Here is a 13767-nt window from a genome sequence, read left to right as displayed (position 1 = left end):
GCCTCTTGAATCAACCCCTTTATTTGAGAAGTATTGAACATCTTGAGCAGGTAGAATTTGCACATTCGTTTCTTTTGGTAAAATCTTAAATGTATTTTTTTCTTCTTCCCTAATTGTTGTTTGATTTGCTGTGTTTTAGTTGTTGAACTTGTTAGATGTGATCATTGACTATGCAGAAAGCAAGCAAGTTCCTGCTCCTGAAGAATCACATGTTCAGATATTCACTACAGAGAAAAGGGAGAGACTATTTTTGTCTGGATAAGCAAACAAGCTCCTGCTCCTGAAGAATCACATATGAGACATGAGTTAGCCTCTGAAGAATCACATGTTTAGATGTGATCATTGACAATGCGGAAAGCAAGCAACCAAATAAAAGGAGTTATAACCTTGGAAATGAGTTATAACCTTGCAGTGGATGCTTGAAAAAGACAAGGTCAAAACTAATATGATACACAAATTACGTGTTGCATCTAACAAGTCCTTTAACTTCACCTTTTGCTTTGGAGTTCTATCACCACTACAAATAAGTGAAGTATTTTTCTATCTCTTGAAATTTTCCCTAATTTATAAAACAAAAATAAGGTTGTAAATCTTATCGAGGAACTATAGCAATTACATAACGAAGCTCTTCAGCTTGGCCAAATGAGCCAATGATTCCACTCCCTTGACGTGTTAGTCCTTCAGAAAGGCTGAGCCGGCTCGTCATTTTTCTTATGGTCATATGTTGATCCTTTTTCTTTACCAGATAGAATACTGAAGGCTTCATAAATATATTTAAAAATATATTTAAGCATGCCATTATATCTCTTTTAGTCAAGTTGACCAGGATGACCAGTATCTTATAATTTACTTCATTCTTCAAGTGAATATTATTTGTTTGGCTTACAATCCGTGAGGTTAAGCACTATGCACAACAGCAAGTAAACTAGGACTTGATTCTAGTTGTTCTCTAGATGTGAATTTTGTCTCCCATCTTTTAAGTGAAATATTTCTCTAAATAATTTTCATATTTCTTTTGCCTCCCTTGACCCTTTCCTGTTTCATTAGTCTAAGTTTATGATGACATTTCTCTTTCTAATTAGCTACTTTTTATAATGGTTATGTGTTGACGATTGATATGTGGATGTATTCATGGTTTTTGAAATGTAATCTGCTTACTCCCTCTTCTTGGAGTCAGGGAGTTTTTTGCTACAGTTAAATATTTCTTTATTCCCATTTGGCAGTTGGCAAAATGGTCATTTTCACAAGTTTAACATATGGGCATTGCGACCCATATACCAAACCCATTGTATTTATGACACCATATGTATGTATATATTTTGGTACTCATTTCATGGTTTCATAATGTTTTTAGTCCATAAATTGTCAACTTTAGCAACAAATTCTCTTTCAAAAAAAAATAGCAACAAATATGTTAAATTTCTGAACATGACCATTTTGCCCCCGTATTATTCATCTCTTTCATTTCCATGTTCAACAAGTAAGCCTAACGAAATTAAGATCTCTCCTTAAAAAAATTGCATCTGATATCTGATATGTATAAAAGATATAGCTGTTCACAATCAGTAATTTTTTACTTCAGATCATTAGAAAGACGCTGATGTATTTCATGTGAATAGCTTTCAAAGTAATTTGTCTACACTGTTAAAAGCAACTCAATTATAATTTTCTTTCTGATTGCTTACCTCTACATATGTCTAATGCAATTTCTTTCTGATTACTTTTCTTTTGGATGCAATGACAAAAAAATATGAAATTACAATCCGTTATCGCATCAACAATTAACGGCTTAAAAATCTATGTAGCATCATCAATCCTTGATCTGTTTTTTCTTAATATTTTGCTTTAAAAAATGATAGGTATATAAAGCCACTGCCAGCTGAATCAGAGACGAAATTTGAATTTAAGAACATGATAATAGGACAGACTGTACCCTCCAATTTTATCCCTCACATTGAGAAATGTTTCATGGAAGCTGCCAATTCGTAAGTGTTATTATTATTATTAATCATACTTCTGTTTGTTTTATTACCTTTATATCTTTTTATAAAAAAAAACTCAACTTCTTTTAATTGTATATGTGCAGGGGTTTTTTGATTAGATTCCCAGTTGAAAATATTTGTGTTGTTATGACAGATGGTGCTTCTCATGCTGTGGTTATGACATAGCAAAGTTCAGTGAAGGTGGGTATTTTGGAGAATGGACACTTCTTGGTGAATACATTGATTCTTTACATATTGTTGCTTTAGGTGATGTAGTTTGTGTAGTTTTAACAAAGGAAAAGTTTGAATTGGTTATTAGCCCTGTGTCATAGACCTTACAAGATGGGTACAGGTAAGAAATCCCACAATAACCACAAAAAGGTACTGCCAAGTTTCTAATTCTTTATTAATCAATTGTTCAGGTCAGTATGCAGTTTGACTTAATTGCTCTTGTCACAGTGAATTACGCAATCATAACTCATAACGACTTAATGTTTTTGATTTATAACTTATTTGTTGCATTAGTGATGGTTTTCCAGAATTGATTATTGTGTATGCAATGTCTATTTCATCACTGAATTCGTGTTAATAAATTGTGTATAGGCTATTTAGCCGAAGATGGTGATTAGCCACAAGGCAAGGATGGGAGATCTGGTGCTACAGGATCTCTATGCTCCGATGATAGACTCAGGGCTGAGGTAATTATTTTTGTAATGCTATGATAGGCTCAATTATCTGTGACTCGCTTTAACATCAACATGAAATTGCAAATGACAATACTAGAGTTAAGCAGAAAGACATGTCTGATGTCTCTAGAAGGCGAAAAGTAACAGGAAATGCTATAAATAGAATTTGAGTATTAAGTTCAAAAGATGGTTGAATGTTTCAATTATATGTCTTGAAGCATTAAGTTCAAAATATGGCTGAATATTTCTGTAATGCTATGATAGGCTCAAGTATCTGTGTTTCCTTTTAACGTTTGTAGAGCCCTTCTCTCTATTTTCTACTTACTCTCTTTCGAATTTTCATTCGATTTTGAACTGGTGAATGCACATAATCTTGCACAGGAGAATGGTGTAAATGATTTCCTTCCTCTTGTAAACTTAGAGAAAGTTGTAATAGAAATTGATGATCAGCCACTTCCACTTGTTGATGGGATTGAAGATCAACTTGTGGAGTTTTCGATAGCCATGAGAAGTATGATTGCTTTCATTCGGGTGAAATAAAAGTAGGATGATTTTGTTAATAATAAGGTTCGTGTCTGATCCTTGTGGTTTATGTCACTTATAAGCAGTTGGCAAGGTTTTAAGAGAAGCAGCAGAAGCTAAAGCTGCTGCTCAACCTGAGGCTATAGAATGGAAACACAAATATGAATTGGAAAGAGAAAAGAATCTGCAATTGGAACAAAAATAAGAACAAAAGCTGACAAATGTTTCAATTGTGATCTAAAAATGGGAAAATTAGAAAGCTCAAGGACCATTTTTTATAATTTTCCCTAAAACATATTATTATGTGCATTTTATTGAATCTTGAAATTTGATCTGTATGTCATGACATCTTATATCATCGTGCAAAAGCTTTACTAGTATCTTATTTGGAAATCTTATAAGATCATAAGAATATTATTATGTGCATCTTATTGAATTTTACATTTGCTCTGTATATCATAACATCTTACCATTATGGCAAAGCTTTACTAGCATCTTATTTTGAACATTTGTAGTTTTTTGACTTACTATTTTCTTAGTAATTGAAGTATATATTCAGAAAACCATTTTTTTCTTTCATTTTAGGTCCAACATTTGCTAAGAATCTTGGAAACTTTGAGCAAAAAGTAGGAGGCTCGGGATCCTTGAAACACTATCCAATTGAGCTTGAAAATGGTGAAAAACCTTAGAAGTGTTGTGGAGAAAATGGGATTTGCTCTCATGTAAGTTTTTGATCAATGTTCAAGTATTGATATTGGTCCAATTTATAAAGTCATACTTAATCTTCTTCTGATGCTTACTATAAGGGCATTTTATTCATTTCATCAGTTTTATGTCTCATTAGTTACCTACCTAACTTAGTCACTTAACTTATCTAACGATGCCATAATCAGTATGATGCATTTGTTGAGATAAATGAGGTCTGTATGGTGAAGTAAGTAGTAAATGAAAAAAGTTGTTCCTTTTTTGCTCTGAATGAACTGTAAATGACCATTTTACCCCTTTAACATAGATGCATAAATTTCATGCTTACATATTGGGATTTGTTGGTTTATGTGAATCTAATGGTTGCATTATTCAAATTTGTAGGTCTTGTTGATGTGCATAGTGACAAGAAAAGTAGCTCGAGATGTTGTGAAGGTGGGCAACAAGTTTTTTTAGCTCAACTGTTATTTGTTGAAGACTTTCATCTCTTTCACATTTGATGTATTACATTTGTCTAATATTAGAATGAGTATTTGTATGACATTGACTTTTGTGTAATGGATTGTATTTTTTGTATATGATATTTTATTTTCTATTATGAGACATGAAATGCAAATTTAATTTGAAATTAGTATATATATATATATATATATATATATATATATATATATATATATATATTTAAATTTACAATTATGATACGCAAAAATGTGTGTCATCTTCATTTATGACATGCCCTTTCTTGACAACGCGTTTAATGATACGCATTGCGTGTCATTAACACGCGCGTTGTAAGGTTACGACACGCGAATGCGTGTCGTCTTCCTTTATGACAGGGCCTTCCTTGATACGCATTGCGTGTCGTAAATGAGCGTCGTAATTGCGTGTCATAAATGCGCGTCGTAAATGCGCGTCGTCTATAGACGACGCGCAAAAGCGCGTCGTCTCTCGTTATGACAGGGCCTTCCTTGACGCGCATTTGCGCGTTGTCTGAGCGTTTTACGACGCGCAATGAGCGTCGTAAAAGGCCTTTTTTCTAGTAGTGTGTTTTGCTTAAGGATAATTACCATATTCGTTTTAAACCTATAAAATACGAATTTTATTGTTTCTTAATAAATATCGTTGCCAAAAACACAAGATAATTACCAATTGATTAGATAATAACTTCCTTATATGATAAAGATTGGATTATTTGTATTAATTGGGTAACTTATTTTGCAAGTAATTGAAAATTAGGTCAAATATAGATAATGACAAAATTAATTGTTTAATTTATATTATTTGTTATTTGATCCTTGTGTTATGAAAAGTTTCAATTTTTTCCTCTTTAGGTTTTATAGTTTAAATTTAAACTCAAAAGTTTAGTTTTGAAATTTGAATAGTTGAAACCCTAATGTTTTGAAAATGTTTCAAAACTTGCCCTCAAGTTTTGGAATTTAAATTTTGATTAAAAGTTTAATTTCGATGTATCTTTAAATTCTAAACCCTAATGTTTTGAAATGTTTCAAAACTTGTCCTCAAGTTTTGGAATTTAAAAGTTGATTAAAAGGTTTAATTTAGGAATGTTAAATTCTAAAACCCTAGTATTGTTTTGAAAAGTTCAAGTCACACCCTTATGGTTTTATTAATTAATTAAGGTGTATATTTAAAAGAGGTTTAATAAATCCATAAAGTTTTGGTTTACAATTTAATTGAATTAAAAGTATAATTGTTAAATTTGACCACATAGTATTTTAAAAGTGTAAAATACACCCTATAAAGTCTAACATTATATATATGTATGAGTAAAAGTCAGTCTTACTGTTAGTAGGCCTCATTCACGAAGCTGGTCTATAAGGGGTGTTTAAGGAAATTGCCTATAAAATGGTGATTGAATGGCTATCCACTCTTACCCACCGCACCCTTGACTAGTGGAGGGTCGTTAGCTGAACGGGTAGGATAGGACAAAACCTTCCATTATAAGTATAATGAAGTATGAAAGTAACTAAATGTTTTACAAATTCCCAATCTTAGTTACTTAGGAAAAAGTGAATTGATGCAATTCCATGAAATTACACTTTGCGCCCTTGCGAAGATGTTAGTGGAGCGTGTGTGGTTTACCGGCACACTAAATGGTTCTAAGCAAAGGTAGCAAAGGGTGACTCAATGTTTGTCATAGTTCGGTGGAGCGTGTGTGGTTTATTCACACCTGCTTTGTGATCCTCGGCATCCCAATCACAAACTAGAGGGGCATATCGAGATTTAAACATGCCATTGAAAAGTTCAATGAATCTCAAAAGATCTAGGAGTTTTCATAGATTTAAAACTTAAATTTCTTTTTCGTTTTTCATGGTGGAAATTAGTGAATCGTCATTCACTTACCTTCAAATATTCTGCAACTAGATTACGACATCCCTTTTCTAGGTTGTAGCGTATTGTGTTGGGTCCTAGCCTTAGTATCTCATTTGGGTGATTTACTAAGGACTCAATAAATCAACTAACTTGAATTCGTTTTCTCCCGTTTTGTAGATGTCAAAGTACGACAACTATGGTCTTCCCAAATCCCATGGAATAAGCTTTCCACATGAAGATGGTATTCCACGATTCGATCGAGGAACAAGAAATCATGCTTCACTTCCTCCACCTCCTCCAATTATTCTCCCTAAGCCACAAGTTCAAAGGCTTGAAAATTTCAAGCTCACTCAAGCCCTTTTGGCAGGTAAACATAAAGAAGGAAAGTCGGTGTGTGCACACGTCCTAGAGATGAAGTCACACATTGATAGGTTAAGAATGTTGGGATCCATTGTCTGTGAGGAGATGGCTGTTGATTGGGTTCTTCAGTCACTTCCTAACTCATATAGTGAGTTCGTAAGAGAGTACTATATGATGAACTGCGACATGACCCTAATAGATCTCACCTATATGCTTATTACTGCTGAATCAGCAATGGTTTGGCGCAATAGAAAAGCAAAGTTGATTGGTGAATCTGCCTTCCAAACCTCTATGGATATAAACAATGGCAACGAAAGACATGCTATGATCGAAAAGTTTGATGATAAGAGAAAGGCAATGTCTGAAGTAGTTCCATGTCCTGTTCCAAAAGAGTCAATTTGCTTTTATTGCCAAGAGAAGGGGCATTGGAGACGAAGCTGCTCTATTTACCTAAGAGATCTAAGAGATCGGAGAGTCAAAACGTATGGCTCTGCTTTAGGTAAAATCCATTGACTAACTCTTTTAAGCTCCTATTCTAGATTCTTAATACATAATGTGATAAGATTACAATTGATGTTTTGTAGGATCAAAGAAAAGAGAGGAAGCTTAAGGGAAGAAGTGAGCAGAATCTAATTGTGAAGGAATGGATTTCGATCGCATTACTTGAAGATTAGATTCTCGAGCTGCTACTTAGAGTTAGAATTAGATTGCTAAGAAAGATGTATTAGCATAGTTTTTCAATGAATTGCATTGTAAGGACAAATTTTTCCGCAATAAAATAAATTTTGATTTTATATTATTTAATTATCCTTGCAATGGCGTATATGAAAAATTGATGTTTGAATGTTTCTATTATTAGCAATAATGGTTTTGATTCTTAATTATATTATTTGTGGAAATGTCGAGAATTTACCAAATAGGGAGAGTTTCTTATCGCCCAAGTTTCAATTGGACAGAAACTTGGAATCATGCAACTTGGTTGCACGATGAATGAGAAATTTCATATTTGGAAATTAGACTAATTCATTGACAAAGTGTCAAGTGAAGGACTAGGAGATCGAGTACACCAAGTTGCGTGTTGATTAAGTCCACCATAAGAGTAACATAGATATTCGTCATGATTTACTAAAGGTTTAGTAAATATAATTATACTTATAAGATTAAGTGTAATTCTGAATTGATTGAAAAAGTTTAAATCAATAGCAGAACGAATAAGAAGAATCAAGTAGGCAGAAAGATAAAAGTTTCTCCATTCTAAGAAGAAGGGAGAGTACTTTTTATGCTTTATGATAGGTCTTAATGATTAAGAACCATATCTCAATTGATCCTCTAAGTGAGTCTTAGTACAATTGTATGTCTAAGAAGAGGAATCAAGAATTGAAGAAATGGTTAAATCAAGAAGTCAATCATACTTCAAAACAAGTATTAGAGTTAAGATTGTGAAATTGAGTGATAAGTATTAAGAAGGTTTATAACATTCATCAAATGTGGAAAGTTGTGATGTCTTGGATAAGACAAAGACCAACTAGGACCAATTTATGAAGTGTTTTGATAAAAACTACACTAACTCTTGAATATTTGTTTGTCAAGAAGTGTTTATTAACAAGAGAATCTTATATGTCAATGAGTCAGTGGGAGTCTTAATGTTCTTGAAAGGTTTCAAGAACAAATCAAAATAAACCTTATCGATCATCACTAGCACACGAGTTGAGGTTTACAACCTATCGTGTTGACACTATTTTGTTTCTGTGCCATTCCAATTGAGTTAATTATGCATGTGAGTTCTATGAGTTCTCATTTGAACGCATAAAAGGCAGGCACCTTGATCAATGGAAAGTACATTGATAGGAAAGGGTGAGATGCTTAACTACTTGGAAGACATGGTGGGCAGCTGTGTTACCATAAGGCAAGAAGTCAAGATTAAGAAAGTTCGGTCCATATGAGTTTGAATTTGTCGTAAACTTTGGTTACGGTATCCCTTTCCATGATTTGAATTGTGAGGTTTGGCAATTAGTCTGAATTTTTTAGACAAACATATGAGCTATCTAAGGCAAAGGTGTATAAGGTTAGATAAAGGATTATCAAAGCATTAGGTAATAGAAACATGAACTTAAGAAATTCAATAGGTATTGTTATTCTGAAAGTTAAGTTGGTTCTAAATACATGTCAAAGCTAGTGGGAGCATAAGTGTTATGCTTATAATAATCATCATAATGGGAGCATAAATGTTATGATTGTATGATTATTAAGGCAAGTATTGCAAGGTAGCAATATTAATTATAGAAAACAAGAGTCTTGCTTTGCAAAGTTGTAAGGATTGAATAGTTGTTTTGCTATAATTAAGGGAGAGAATATTATGCTTCATTTCAAATTTAAGGGTTTAGGTTGTGGAATGTTAATAAATTTATTCAAAGGTACATAGTGTGTTCTCAAACTTCGATTATGATTACGGCATTCCTCTTCATAGTTCGAATTCTGAGAACATAGCACATAAAATATTATGGCAGAAGATTGATAAAGTATCAAATCTTTATGTAAGACATTATGCATCGTGTACCATACGCTTCGGGTATAGGATCGATTGCAAATGCTATAATATTTGACCATTCTAAAATTTTCCAAATGTCTAGCGCATTTAGAGGGAAAAAGGACAAGAATCAGTTTTGACTAAGATAATTAAACAACTATCAAAGGACAATCCAAAGTTCGCCGAGGCTTGGTCGCTTGTGAGTAGTTGGATGTATAGTATTGGATTGACCATATCGACATTATTATGAATAGATAAGATTCTATTAAGAATGAGTTGTCATATGGAAAATATGGAAACGTGTCCATATTGGGAATTGAATATTGAAAATCTATGTCTAGATTAGAAACTTTTATGCAAAAGGATGTTCAAAGGAATGTACTTTGAGTGAAAGACATCACATCTAAGGAATTGTATTGTAACAAACTCTCATAGAGGACTTTGTAATTTTGTTGGCAATAGTCATTGTGACTTTCGTGCAATGACATTACAAAAGGATCGTTGCATAAAATGTTAGAATCTAGCATATTCTATAAGTGGCAAGAATTTAATATTCTTTCATTTATGAACAAGGATTGGGAGTTGTGAAATGAGTATGATTGGAAATGTGTTCATTTGATCCATTTCACAAAGTAAGAACCATAGGTAAACATTGTGTGCATGCTAAGAGTATGGGACAAGTGTTGTAATAATTCAAGTAATAAGTTGATTACCCGAAACAACAAATAATGAGTAATCGATATGGTGATAAATAAAAGGTGTTTTATTTATACTCAAGGTTGAGGCCATATGGGATTAGTATTATTCTTGTGTTTCACTTTGCATGTTTTGACTTCCTGAATAATTTAATTGGTTTAGAACAGTCAAATTATTCAAACGGGTCATAGTCGTTCATATGTTGGAAGTAGGTATGAATGAAGACTGTCGTGAATTGGTGTGTGGATTGTCTAAAGAGCATTAGACATAAGCAAATGTTTGCTGCAACGTTCATGAGTGCTTATGAATATGATTTGAGCATTGGATTAAACCCACGATCACTTGGATCACTCCATGAATTGTATCACGAGTGATTGGTGAGACGATAACATCTTATATTCTTGAAACCGAGATGTGTGAGTTGTATCTTGCAATTCGGTTGCACATTGATAATATGTAAACGCACCAGTAACTTGGTGTCATAAAGCATATTGATGTGTGTGATTCGGTGAGTGAGTGCAAGCGAGCATTGAATCAAAGTTTATCCGTTCCTTTTATCCAAAGTAGGATAAACGCGATATATTTGGGCCCCTCGATGATTTAGTGATGACAAACGTAAATGCTCGGTCGGGCTAGGGCTAATTTGATTTGTTTAATTAGTTAGTCGTCATAAATCGGAAGTCGAGAAATAGTACAGAGAGAATGATTAGAAATCATGTCTTACGATATCTAGAATGGAGGAATATATGATCCCTTATCTAAAGGACACGCGTATCTGATAAGATCAGAGTTGACAACGGATTTGGAAAGCTACGATTGCAGATTAGGATCTGAAGTCATATGCATAATAGTTATTAGACTTATCAAAGTGGGAGACTGTTGGATTAATGTCTAAGTCCATAACTATTTTGGTATGTACTTGACCTGATGGTGCATGGTCCTTTTGGGTTGCCTTCACCAAAGCAACTTGATAGGATGAATTATGGAGAGAAAGGATTAAATATGATTTATTAATATATTATGAGAATAATATATTAAAGGAGAAGTAATATTGTTTAATTAATATTAGTCAGGAATTAATAAGAATTAAGTTTGTGACTAAAAGAGATTAATTAAACTTAAGGGACTGGAATTGTTATTATAAGATAATTGCAATTGGGCCATGGATTGCCTTATATTATAAGGTTGGACGAATTCTATGGGGAAACCCATTGGAAATCGTCCAAGGACTTTAAGGAAAGGAGTCCATGGGTTGCTTAGGGCTTAAGCATCTAAATTAGGGTTTCCTTGTTAAATAACCCTAATAGCCTCACTATATATAGAACCCTTATGCCCCAAAAACGAGGTGAACTAATTGTCTAGGGATTCCACACGTTTTTGAGAGCCTCCTTCTCTTCTCCTCTTCATCCTCTTGCTCTTGGTGTTTGTGAACCATTAGAGGAGTGACATTTGTGACTCTAAACTTTCTAAAGTCATTACAAGAAGGATTTGAGATTGTTATTGCTACATAACAATCAAGGTATGATCTACACCCTTATTTATATGTTATATTGATTATCATACACTAGATCTTGGGTTTATAGTCTTGGATGAATTGCATGTACAATAGAGAAACCTAGATCCAAGCATTAGGGTTTGTATGAGCACATAGGATGTTCTTATGACCAAAACCCATCAACTCCTTCATTGGTTGCTATGATTTCTTTTAACTCCTTCCAGATTCTGTCCTTTTCCTTTACTTCTTGTGGACCATATATGTTAGCAAAGATTACATGTTGATGAATGCCCACCCAATTCCCAATATTTATGAGGTAATTTCGAGAGGAAATTGTCTCCGTCGAGGTGAATAAATTGTTGTCCCATAAGTTCATTAGACTACCAGACCGTCCAGACGAGTTTACACGACTTACACCAAAATTGTTTGAGCCCCAACAAGCAGCATCATCTATATGTTCAACATCTAAGATTTGAGTTTCCTGGATAGCAACGAAAGATAATTTGTGTTTCCTTCTCAACCTTTGAACCCATGAGACCTTGTAGTCTTCTCCCACTCCCCCAATATTCAGGGATAAGAAATTCATTGAGGACCGTTGTGCTCACCAATTCCGCCATGGACTTCCGATAACAATGGGATATCCAGTTGAATATCAAACCCGATCATGGCTCCCACAACTGCAGTAGCTTCAATTTCAGAAATCGGTACCATTAGGTCTGGAAATTGTCGTATTTCGAGGGGGTTAGGGCCCATCGGAGAGGGTAACGGTATGTTGGGCACCAGATTGAATTGCGAGGTATCTTGATCTGGGAATAAGTTCATGGGGAATATTATTTGATCAGCGGAGGGAGATCGCTGACACCGCTTACGTTTTAATAAAGAGTGACATCCAACTGAAATAACACGTGAAGTTGAATTGGGGTTATGTTGTATAGGACTTGAGATGATTGATGGGAAGGGTCCGAAACATCCTGAATGGGCTAAATTAAGTGGGAATATATTGGGCTCAATAACACCATTGACAGTGGGCTCTTTGCAGACGTTAATATTGGGGGAGATCAGCCCAATGCAATTTTCGGATGATTGGGGGTGTCCAGTACCAGAAGGTGTGTTCCTGTTACCCATAGCATTAACATCCAACGGTGCCTCCAACATTCTAAATGTCGGCTCCACTTCCCCATGATTGAAGCACGTTCGAAACTATTCAGAGTCCATTGTTTCCAGCGACGATTCGTTTTCCATTATGCGATCCCTCGGAGATTCAGCGACGACGGAACCATCGGCGTCCATCAGAACATCGTCTCTTGGTGGGGGCGGTGGCGGAGTGGGAGGCACATTGAACTCCTCCGCCACAATCTCACCTTCTTCAACTTCGTTTCCATTCATTGCTTTATCGACTTGAACCCCGTCGGAGAAATCTTTTATGTGTTCACCTTCATACTCCTCATCTGATGAAGAATTAACATCCGATTGTGATTCGTATGGTTCCCTTTCATCATCAAACTTGAATGGGAACCATGGATCGTCTTCATACTCCACCACTCCCACTGTGAATGATTTACCATCCACCTCTACATTAACAATCTCGTTGAGTTTCCTTTTTTCGTCATAGATGTAATAAAAATTTGTTAATTTTATTAAATATGATAAATGTCATGATTTTAAATGTAGAGAAATTAAATATCCTCTTATCTTTCTTTCTACTTATCTTCCTACCCATATTAAATTGTGACAAGTGTCATATTTAGATAAATTTAATGATATTTTATGACACTTTTCTTTATTTCAAATAGATAGGAAGATAATTAAGATGAAAAGTAGAAGGATATTTAATTTCTCTTAAATATATAGAAAGACGATAAGAAAAAAAATAATAGAATATTTAATTTCTCTATACTGATTCATGTAGATGGTTAAAGCCATTAATGATGATAAGTAACCAACACCACACGTACCATAAAATCTGATGCCTATAGACACACTTACTTAAAAAGTTAAAACATAACTTACCTTCTTAACATGGAAGTAGAGATACAAAAATGATAAAATAAATAAATCAAGTAAAAACACTCGAATATTTCAACCCGTCGGAAATTCCAATACCTTGGACCCCACAATTATCCGTACAAGCAACAATTTTTTTTATTCAAAAAACTACTAAAGGAGCATATATTTTTTTTTTTAAAAAAACGGCAAATATATAAAATAAAACCACAACAAGAAGATGTGGCAAAAGAGTACAAAAGACAACAGAAAAACAGAAGAGTTACAAACAATGAAAAGGGAAAATATTCCACACTCTCCAATCTATCTTTTTAAATGAAGTTCTATGTTTGCTCCAGATGAACGATAAAACATTTATCCTTTCCACAATCATTGTTGATTTCATGTAAACGTTCTCAAATATCCGTTTATTTCGCCTAACCCATATGCACCATAACGTACCACATAATATCATATTCA

This window comes from Lactuca serriola, chromosome 5 (assembly GCF_051521515.1).
Source record: "Lactuca serriola cultivar US96UC23 chromosome 5, Lser_US96UC23_V15, whole genome shotgun sequence".
Taxonomy (NCBI): domain Eukaryota; kingdom Viridiplantae; phylum Streptophyta; class Magnoliopsida; order Asterales; family Asteraceae; genus Lactuca; species Lactuca serriola.
Note: the sequence above shows the minus strand (reverse complement) of the source record.